The sequence below is a fragment of the Phasianus colchicus genome, chromosome 4, assembly GCF_987193195.1.
Source record: "Phasianus colchicus chromosome 4, bPhaCol1.hap1.1, whole genome shotgun sequence".
NCBI classification, from domain to species: Eukaryota; Metazoa; Chordata; class Aves; order Galliformes; family Phasianidae; genus Phasianus; species Phasianus colchicus.
This window is the reverse complement of record NC_143439.1, coordinates 47425552-47434782: the sequence shown is the minus strand read 5'-3', so window position 1 is coordinate 47434782 and position 9231 is coordinate 47425552. Positions and strand designations below refer to the sequence as shown.

Sequence of the window (9231 nt, the reverse complement as noted above, 5' to 3'; positions counted from 1 at the left end):
GTGTAACTTATTTCCTACTCCATGTGCTTTGTGGTCGCTGCCACTCGTGCAGACATTTACTTTTACAACAGCTGTGCAGGGACCGTGTCTGTGTTACCATGCGTCTTAGTGCTCAGTCACAAATTTACAGCACGTGGCATTTACACAACACTGTTAATGCAGTAAGCTCAGTTCATCTTCAGACACTGCAATAAATGAAGGCCCACGCCATCCTCCAGGGCGTGAGGGCATTAAAAGGTATGAGCACCTTAAATTTGCAGTTGTGGTGAGGCACAAGGATGTTATCTTGTGGCCATGTGGAAAATCTCATGGAGAAGCAAGGATGGAGTTCACCTAGGATCACCTTTCCTATGAGGAAAGGTTGAGGGAACTGGGCTTGTTTAGCTTGGAAAAGAGAAGACTCCAGGGAGACCTTATTGTGGCCTTTTCCAGTTATTAAAGGGAGCCTATAAACAAGAGGGGGAATGGCTGTTTATGAGAGTGGATAGTGATAGGACAAGGGGGAATGATTTTAAACTGAGACGGGGGAGGTTATGTTAGATATTAGGAGGAAGTTCTTCACACAGAGGGTGGTGACACACTGGAACAGGTTCCCCAAGGAGGTTGTGGATGCCCCATCCCTGAAGGCATTCAAGGCCAGGCTGGATGTGGCTCTGGGCAGCCTGGTCTGGTGGTTGGTGACCCTGCACATAGCAGGGAGGTTGAAACTAGATGATCACTGTGGTCCTTCTCAACCCGGGCCATTCTATGATTCTAGGATATGGCTCCAGCATCCCTTTCCTTAGCTGTTTCCATCAGAAACTTCAAGCCCCTGTGTTGTTCCTTCCCTACACATAAGAGATCCTTAAGAGAGAAAGCTGGTAACATTTTGGTGCTTACTTGGAAACATGGCAGCTCATGTTCAGCTACACTTTCCAGTTCACACTGCTACAATGTAATAATTTCAGTCTGCAGAGCCTGACTCCACGGCTATTACTTATGGGAAACATACTGAAACGGCTACATTTTCTGACAGTCTGGGTTTGAAGAGAAGGTCCGTGATTATTATTAAAAAATCTGGTGGAGGCAGCAGCACCTGAAAGATGCATCCCACCCTGTGAATGCTGCTAAGACAGCTGGCTGCAATCCAGCTTCAGGCTGACAAGTGCCCACTTCATAAAAATGGCACCAAAACTGGCATTACTTGGCATCCTGTTGGCTATTTCAGCAAAGAAACTCAAAATAGAGCTGTCACAGAGGCAGAACTCTCTTTCCTCAGTAACTGGAATTAATTGCATCAAATCACTGTGGACATGTTTGAAATACAGTATGGAGGAAACTGTACTTCCAGCATCCCTCATGGAGACTTTTGGATGTTACAGACTGAAGTCAGCAGAGCCACTAAACTGCCTCATAGACTCACAGATCACTGTGTAAAAGAATCAGCAAATAAAATAATACAGAAGAAAAAATCAACTTCGATGTAATTTTATTAAGTCAACCATCTTGCACTATATGTCAATTTGACTCACTCCAAGTATTAATTTGCTTAACCCTTAGGGTCTGGATTAAAAGTAATATTACAGATCTTGTTGAATTAACCAGAGGAAATGGGAGCTCAGCCCAGGTGTCATTTCATGACTGGCCAACCCCAGCTGCAGACCTCAAGCAATTGAGGCCTGACTCCATCTCCAGTGCATTTCAAAGTAGCCCACAGAGACTGACAGTACTGTACTGTAGCTGGTTTTTAAGCTCAAATCCCTTTAATTCAGAAAGACCAATTCAATACTCTTTGCTGCACAGTATTTATTTTGATTTACTATAGGGTATATCATGCTTGCTCTCACTGAAAATCAATGAAGCAAATAAACCATTTTGATAGGGATTACAATTTCAAATGAAACAAAAATATGGCAACAGTCATTTACATACATAGTAACATTAGGGTCACAAAACCCAAAGAAATACAAAGTAGAAGTTCAAAAGAAGTAAGACAAAGATAAGAGGCATTTCCATGCCTTTACTTTCTTGCTGATCCCCATTCCCTGATTTCAGGGTAAGGTTCCAGGCAGTTTCTGTTTGTTACATGTTGGTGTTGCCAAACAAATAAGTTGCTACTAGGTAAGCTCTTTGTCACTGTTAAAGAAATTGGGCGTTGTGGAAGATACGCTTATTTTGAAATATGGACATACAGACACACACACACACACACATATATATATACACACATACTGCTCTACAAAGCATTTAGTACCTTTTGTATAAGGGATAAGGATTATGCTGGTTTGATGATAATTTAGCACTGACTTATTTGCTCTTAAGCCACAGATCAGGCCAGACAAAAAGAAATTTTCCCTCTTGAAATGGGTTGGTGAGTGCTATGGTTTTCCTTTGGAGTTGTTTTCAGAACTAGAAAGTTCATTTCTGTAGCTTTTTGAAGATAAAAAACTGCTAAGAAAAGCAACAGAATTTAGCTGCAAACACTATAGGACCTGTGTAAATAAAGAACAGTGAGCAATTGTTCCCACTCCAAAGCATTGCCCTATCTCTTCATAACAAACAACTAACTCAGTGTTACTTCTGAGTGCTAAACAAAGAGAAGGAAAACAAGGGGCTATTTATAACCTGAGAGCGCTTACATAATTTCTGTTGAAAGGTCAAAAAACATCTCCTGCATTTACTTTTAGGTCAGTCTTTCTCCTCCTGTATTTACTCTTAGGTCAGTCTTTTTCTGATCTGGTTATACATTCTGACATTTTTATTTCACTATATAAAATAAGTACCTATTGCAAATACCCCCTTTGGCTGGCTGAGGCTGTGACTTTCCTAATGGTTTCCACCTGAAGGTCTCAGACTACTTTGCAAACATTCATTCAGAGCTGTCAGATTACTGGGAGACGAGTTAATATCAGCCTATTTTACAAAGAAAACAGGCAGCAGAAACTTGGTGTGAGTTGTCCAAACGTACACAGCATAGTTGGTAGCAAAGCTAATACTGGCTCACTGTGTTAAGAGAAAACATTCCATTTCCTTTCCAGAAATGAGAAATTTGCAGAGGGTCCATTTACATTTTTGTTGTAACAAACAGTCCCAGAAATGAGTCCAGAAAGGGGAGATCATCCATCAGTTTTGCTGAAAAAGTCTTTGGAATAATCAGATTTGGGTTCAATTTCCAGGAAACAGGGACATTAGTTTTAGTGGAAAAGGCAGTTAAAAAAAGACTCAGATTTTCTGGGAGGTGGGAGAGTACATAACAGAAATTAAAGAGAATTCATCTATCCAAGATACATTCTCAGCACTACTATCAGTATGGTTAGAATTTTAGAAACACTTTATCATCTTTCACTTATCACAGTATTTGTTCTACAAAAACAATCACTGTAGATTTAAAAGCATGAACAAGTATGCTGATAGAAGCATGAGCACTGAGGACAGATACATGGCAAACCCCTCAGATTACTGAGACTACAGTTTTTAAGTTGATTTCTGTTGGGAAAAAAGGAAACTTCAGTGACACTTGTTCCCACAGCATTGAATTTTTATTCTTGAGATACAAATATGTCTGGCATTCCATTTTTCTGCAAGGTAAGGCAGTCACACATTGTATAAATGCTAGGTCAAAAGTTTTGGACCTTATTTGGGCTATATAATGCCTTCAGCTTTTAGTACAACTCATCATTAACTTCAGTGAGGAAGATCAGCTCTTTGGTCTGTCAGAGTAATAGGAATTCACCTATGTGGGGACCACTGCAAAGCTGAAAAATTGTACTTTCTAATGCTATATCCAAGAAAAAGAGAAGGCGGAGTAAAAAGTCCTGTGATAATCCCTTTCTAAAGTTAACAACAGATATTTTCCATGAAACTTGGCTCCCATAGCAGAACAGATTGGAAGCTTTAGTACAATGCCAAATGCCAGCTTGCAGCCCATGGACTGAACTTCCTAACAGTCCACAGGAGATATTCTATTGACTTCTGGAGTTCTAATGATAGAAGTGTATTATGTTCTATAAAAAGTTAATGGCAGTCCATGGAAAACGAATGTGGAGGGGTTCCTGGGGGCCCCTTAGTCCAATAACAGCCCCAACTTTCTTCTCTAGGACATTATCAGCTTCACAGCAGCTACTACCCACTTTTTTTTTCCCAATTCTGTAATTTTTTTAAGTTAAATTGTTATGATCATTTATTTTTGGAATTTTAGCAAACTCAGTTGTCACCTACCAAACTTAAAGTAGAGAAAATTAAAGTCCGCACTAAATTCATCTGTAAATCTAGCCTACCTGTGCTAATATTAATGTTATGTTGGCTGGCAGAGTGGAACTACTATCTTTTTTTTTTTTTTTCCTCAGAAATTGCTGTTTTTCAGAAGTAAATCAGATACATTTACAGCACCTGGCTTCGTTTTTTTCCCCATTACATATCAGATTTGAAAGCACAATGTCAGCAAAAGATAGATGCAAATACAGCAGAAGCTGACAGAGCAGATAGAAGCAGTTAATAGTTCTGTGGTGACAACCATTAAACAATTTGTTCTACAGTCAGGCTGTTTAGGCCTTTACAGTCAGTTTGATGCCCAATAGTAGCCTAGAGGTGTGATTATCTCATAACATCTTACTCCTGCTTCTGTCTTCGGCTTAATTACATCTCAAAAATTGTGTAAGGAGCTTTGAACAATAACAGTAAGAGAACTTGTGCGTATTGGGCTGTTGCTTCATTGATTTTACCAAATGTTAACCTTCCCTGTCACACTACTCAATAGAAAATATCCCCACCTATTTCTGTAAGACAGATGTTTGCCTCTTTATAATGTAATTCACCAAGTTCACTGGTACGTTTCTTCCTCTACCAACTGTGCTTTCAGCTGAAAAAAAAAAAAAAAAGCACCATTTGAGTTCTAACCATTATGTATTGCTGAGATGACCAAACTTTATAGCCATGGAAGTAATTTGCCATTCTTCAGGAAAAGTTCACTGAGGAAAAACACCAGAAACCTTCAGAAATAACAAATCTGGTTTGCACTCCTCCAAGGATTTCATTTATTGTTTTTATTCTATTCTACAGGCTCTAATTTTATCTCACATACACACAGAGAACAAAACACAAAGGATATTTGGATAGTAGATAAGCTGTAAGCTGTATTTAGTCTATTTTGGGCATGAATTTAAAATGGTCCTTTCATGTCATTTCATGTAAATGGTCATTTCATGTAAATGGTTGCATAAATTAATCAATTTGCATTTTTTAATGAATTAGCATCCCACAGATTTAATTAAGACACAGTCCTATTGCGTTGGACATATAGATTAAAACAAACAAACAAACACACACAAAAACAACTGCTTGGTAAGGTTCCAAATCTGCCAGTTATATAATGCAGATGGATACTGACATCCATCAGCAAAGACTGACAGCTACATCAAGATTTTACTTGCTTGATTTTCCTTCCTACCTACATGGAGAAAAGAAGAGAAACTGAATGGAAACATTAAGAATAATTGTGCATTTTGATGAACTGAGTGTGATGTTTTCAAACAAATGAAATTCTGTCCACTTAGAAAGGTATCAAACCAATGACTTAGAGAAATTCATGCATCCTATAAGGAGGGACCTTGATGAATAGGGCACCAATCTGCAAGATCTGAACAGCTGAATTCAGATCACCACAGGCTCCTTTAAAAAATCAACACTAAGTGCACAAAATAACCAAGACAGCCAGTTGTCACTTAGGCAAATTCAAAACACAGACCTCCAAATATTCTTCACAATAACTACCTAAAACAGAGGTGCCCTGGTGTCAACAAACAAAATGGACCACTAGCATGATCAACTAGGGACTCAATGAGTTTTTCCTGGGCATGTGCACAATCTATTTGCTAACACCTCACACTGGCAAGAAGCGATGGCTCTGCTTTATCAGGAGGTGATCTCTGTGGATCAAAACCAGCACATAATACCTGAATCTTAAGTACAGGTCTTGAAACAGCTCTCCTTAACCATTCCTGTCCTCCATTCCCCTAGTACTTTTGTAGTATTTTGTCCACTAGTCAATCTTCCATGGTAACAGTCATGGATGGTAAAAATAAGGGCTGCATGCCTCTTTATGCTGTTGACTAAATTACATGAGCAGACTGATCCAGCTTACTTGCCTACCTGTAGAAAAATAGTCATTGTGCAGACCCTCATGTGAAACCACCTGAAGCATCTGGAAACTCATAAGCAGAGTGGCTTACCTATAGTCACGAGGCTGCCTTTCAATCCTGATACCGTGGTAACAGGCATACCGTCACAAAATGACTGCACCTGCAACAGTGTTTTAAGATTTAGATTTTGTACCAAGATTTAGACAAGTAACTACAAGTGGGAAAAACTATCCCTTGGTTGTAACTATGTGTCTGTTCCCGGTTTGTTTTAGCCCGAATCAACCCACCTAGGCTGGTTGACTGTAATTTAAATGCAGAGACTAGAAACCCCCCGGGCCAGGCCTCGTGCCTGCTGCCCAGGCGTGCTCACCTGCTGGGAGGCTGCAGGGTATCAGCACGAAATCCTAAGTCTCTTAAAGAAGGGCTTAGAGGGGAGTTTAGTCAGAGATTAGCTGTATTTAGCTCCTCGAAACCGCTACGAGCTGCTACGTTACACCTAACGTCTGCACGTTAAAGACCTCCGGACACGCGCAGCCGTCACCCGGGCAGAGCTGAGCAGCCACGTCCCGACAGAAGCCCTGCAGGCCCTTGCCCGCTCCTGACTGAGAGGCCTGGAACCCGCCCCAAGCTCCAGCGACCCCGAGACCCGCGCGCATGCCCGTCAGGTGAGGGGCGGAACACCGCCTCCAGTCACGTGCTCCTGCTCGACCAATAGGCGGCGGCACCCATCCCGCTGTCTCCCCCTCCCCGCCTTCATCAGAGATGTCGGGCTCGCGCGGATCTCGCGGGAGCGGCGGGCGGTATATAAGGGCCGCGGAAGCGCCGCCCGCCCTCTTTCCCCGCCGCCCTGCGGTAAGGCGGTAAGGCTGTAAGGAGTCCGCCCGGCGTTCCTCTCGCATGAGGGGCGGGTGGCGTGAAGGCTGGGGGAGGCTCGTGCCGGTGGGCGGAGGGCGAGGCGGAGCGGGGATCTACATCGCGTCTTCCCTTCACATTTGCCCTCTCGGAGCCTGGCAGTGCCCCGAGCAGTCAACACAGGGGGATAGAGCGCCTTCCTCACATAAACACAGCGCGGAGCCGCCCCTCCGCCCTGCATCCTGTCGTGAGGCACAAGCGTCCCTTCCCTCCGCCCCACGGCTCCTTCCGTCCCCTCCCGTGCTGACTTCTCTCTCCTTCCGCAGCTCCGGCCCGAGGTCCCACCAGCTGTCACGATGCCCTCCGGGGCTCTGCCCGCCGGCCTGCCCAGCTGTCGCTCCCCGATGGCCGTGCTGGGGCTGGAGCCGCGTGCCGATGCCGGTAGGTGGGCGTGCCGCCTCAGGGTGACCTTCCTCTGTCCCTGTCGGCTCCCACAGGTCGAGATCAGCCCGTCGTTGCTTTGCATCTGTGCAGTAGTTCTCAGGCCCGGCCTCCTCTTCTGTCTGATACAGTAGCTTTCAGTGTCTCCCGGCGGTTCTGCCCCTGTAATCTGTTGCAAGTAGGCACACGGTGGTAACGAATTAGCCACTTAAAGCTGCTCATAAAGCTGAGAACTCACAGCTTCTGGGTAGTGTCAGCACCAGAAGTAATTTAGTGTTTTTAGAGATATTAAGATATGTACTGTTTAGTTGAAATGGTCACATTAGAAAAGGGCATGCTCATCCGTCTGATTAAACCGTCTTACTACACCTTGCTGTGGATACTTAATGATGAACTTCATAAGTGACTTCTGAAACATTAAGCTGTACTAATTGGTCTCTCTGTTATTTAGGAGTCACTTAGTGATTTCATGATTGAAGCCGGCTAGAAATGGGTGATCACACCTAAACTGAAAGAAGTCCTCAGGACTCCTTAGGAATGAATAATACCTTCTATTAAGAAGGTAAGTGCTTTCTAGTTTAATGAGTTATTGACCATTTTAAGTCATGCTTTTTGATAATTCATGAGTTTCAAGTAAGTTATCTCGTTTGAGTAAATGGTAAATTCAAATAATCTTAAAACAAATTGGTATGATCTACTCCCCTTTTTAGCTTTGCCCTCTTAAGTCTGCCGGTGTCTTAAGTGGCCAGTACAGAGGGGTATAACAGTTCTCTCTCAAACCCAGAGGTGAGGCTGAAACTCTTCTTTGGATCATGCTGAGAGGAACACATTAATGAAACCATAAAACCACTTTCATGAATTTCAGAAAGTTAATGAATCAACTTTATTGCATTCAAAGAAGCTTCTAGGATTTGAGAAGTCATCTGATGATCATGTTATCTAATTCTGTTTCACATTAATCTTTTTCAATTTTCAGTTCTCAAGTGTGTTGGTACTCCTTGACTGCCTAGAATATGCCTCATGAGATAGAGATAAACAATATGGAGTCAAAAGAGTTCCTTGTAAATTGATTGGTCTCTGAGGTATGTAGTGTATAAAGTCTTATCAGACTTGAGTGGATGGGGTAGTGTTGTCTCTATCTAAGAAGCTTAAATTATTGCTTAACTGAAAGTTTAAAAAAAAAAAAAAAAAAAAAAAAAACACCTAGTTTGAAACTAGCTTGGACTACTGGAAGCCTCTGTGGAAATCTAGAATTTTTAAAACTGATTTTATGTAGATAGGTCAAACTAGATTAAATAATATCTGAGCAAAGTGGATCTGTTCTTTCTTACTAGCCCTGGACTGAAATGTGTACTAATGGTATGGGCAAGGAAAATCCTGTCCTGTAGAAATGTAATCTTTATTGAGAAATGCCTTTGATTTAAGGTTGGTGTCATGTAGCTTGTTCATATAGTTCAATCTTAGGCCACTTAACTCCATTCAGGTATTTGATGCTGACTGCAAATTAAATAAAGCTTTTCTTTTACAGAGTGAAAACCAGCAAGGGATGTGCAAGGCATCAGAACTGATCTGCTGAGTTGATGATTACAGACTTCACACAAGATCACTCGGTTGTCCTATGTAACATTTTGAACTGAAACAGTGACTCAGACTGTTACATCTTCAATGCTCATGTTTAAACAATCTAGCCATTGGTTGCAACAGAAGTTTCTTAAAAGCTGTGGCAATTTCTGTATGGATTGATTGAAATAAAGTTAATACCAGAAGTTTGTGTTGTGAAGTTCTCTCATCTAGGTGCTTCCTATTCAAAGGTATTCAGAAG

General features: G+C 42.0%; 2 long non-coding RNA genes and 1 other non-coding gene across 4 annotated transcripts; 2 read left to right on the top strand and 1 right to left on the bottom strand.

The window, feature by feature from the left end:
* Positions 1-1516: 1516 nt before the first annotated feature.
* Positions 1517-6854, bottom strand: LOC116225909 (uncharacterized). The gene is made up of 3 exons (XR_004166178.2): positions 6487-6854; positions 6207-6276; positions 1517-4837 (listed from the first exon to the last, which is right to left on the bottom strand). It is a non-coding gene; the product is annotated as an uncharacterized LOC116225909 (long non-coding RNA).
* On the top strand, positions 6855-9194 carry LOC116225908 (uncharacterized). 2 transcript variants are annotated; one of them, XR_004166177.2, is made up of 5 exons: positions 6855-6976; positions 7295-7409; positions 7861-7971; positions 8386-8491; positions 8938-9194. It is a non-coding gene; the product is annotated as an uncharacterized LOC116225908 (long non-coding RNA). The 2 variants fall into 2 exon arrangements; XR_016466173.1 differs by having other exon boundaries at positions 6947-6968.
* Positions 8122-8239, top strand: LOC116226060 (small nucleolar RNA SNORA26). The gene has a single exon (XR_004166223.1). It is a non-coding gene; the product is annotated as a small nucleolar RNA SNORA26 (small nucleolar RNA).
* Positions 9195-9231: the final 37 nt, after the last annotated feature.